The following is a 1,415-nucleotide window of genomic DNA, read 5'->3' on the forward strand; positions in this document are numbered from 1 at the left end:
CTATTATCAGTTCATAATCTTCTCCAGTGAGAAAACAAAAATAGTAGGCAGATCGTCTCAAATCCTTGCCCTCTGCGTCCCCGGGTAATCACTGAATCAGGATGAAATCTCCGACCAACAGTAGTGGGCGCAACTTCCTGGATTTACCGGTGCTTCCGTTACGTCACAAGCCGTTTCACAACGCGGTGGAATCAGGCTCTCGTCAATTTTTAGGCATGTAGAGTTAATGGTATCACCCTAAAGCTTGTTTATTTGTCATGAATAGAAGTCGAGATATTTGCAAATGATGGTGGTGGGGGTCACCTGTTTCAAAGGTAAAATTAGTGAGAAAATGGCAGCTAAAGATGTGTTATTTCCTTAACTTGAGACTCCGCGGAAACTGAAAATGTACATTTTTGAGTCTTTAATCAACGTTTTTCAGTACAATCGACTCAGAAAAGTGTTCTTAAATGGGCATGATAGGTGTTGAGCCCCAAAAAATCCCAGCAACAAACAAACAAAAAAACCTCAAAAATAAATTCGATAAAATTCACAAACCTGCAGAAAATACCAGTTTCTTCATTTTGATTATTTTTGACGGGCGTCTTATTTCACCAAACCGCCTCACACAGATGTGTGTTCAAGACGGAAGGGGGTGGTGGGTGGGTGTATCCTTTTTGGCATAATTGCTGTCAAAATACCAGCTAGTAGTTGTCTCTCTTGCTTAGACATGTACTTCTACTTTTTCTATGGATTTTTGCATCTTGACAAACGATCTGAAAGTAATATCCATGATACGAGTACAGCTTTGTTTTTGTTTTGGTTTTTTTTTTTGGGGGGGGGGTTTGGGGGGAGGGACATGATGGACGTAGCTTACAAAAGCACCACTCCTCTCCCTTCAGATATGAACTTCCTTGATATGCTAAAAAGGAAACAAATTAAGATCAATAAGTTTGAAATCCAGGACGGTACAAAAACTTGCCTTACTATTTAACATGTGTGATAGGAATATATTATCTTACGGGAGGGGGTTCAGTTTTGAATTTTGCACGAATGGCGGCCTAAGGCCTGAAATTGCTTTCAATCACCAAGGACTCTTTAATGTGCACAACGAGCACACGAGACCCTCGAAATTGTGCGTCTTCATTTTGAGAAAAAAAGTGACATTTTTCTCGATCTTACCTACCTTAAAGATCAGGGGTGTGTGCCATCTTCAATTATGAATGTTCTTGACTCAAATCACTCCTTCACTGTATAATATGTAGCCGCTTCATCTATTTGGACAGGCTGTCACTTGAAGAAATGTAAATATTTGTACGTCAATTTCCACACAATTTAAATAATGTAAGAAGCAAAATTCTGTTCTGCCATTCGAGACCACCCAGAGCTCAGAGAGATATAACATCCCAACAGAAAGATATATACGTGTATATATA

The 1,415-nt window shown here is 39.4% G+C and overlaps 1 long non-coding RNA gene across 1 annotated transcript in view; it reads right to left on the minus strand.

Moving 5' to 3' along the window:
• Positions 1 to 1,242, minus strand: part of LOC118478434 — a 137,980-nt gene extending 136,738 nt beyond the window's left edge. The window contains exon 1 of the long non-coding RNA XR_004859036.1: positions 1,166 to 1,242. This is a non-coding gene — a long non-coding RNA (uncharacterized LOC118478434). The remainder of the gene's footprint in view (positions 1 to 1,165) is intronic.
• Positions 1,243 to 1,415: the final 173 nt, after the last annotated feature.

Source organism: Aplysia californica, unplaced genomic scaffold (genome assembly GCF_000002075.1).
Source record: "Aplysia californica isolate F4 #8 unplaced genomic scaffold, AplCal3.0 scaffold00560, whole genome shotgun sequence".
Lineage (NCBI taxonomy): Eukaryota > Metazoa > Mollusca > Gastropoda > Aplysiida > Aplysiidae > Aplysia > Aplysia californica.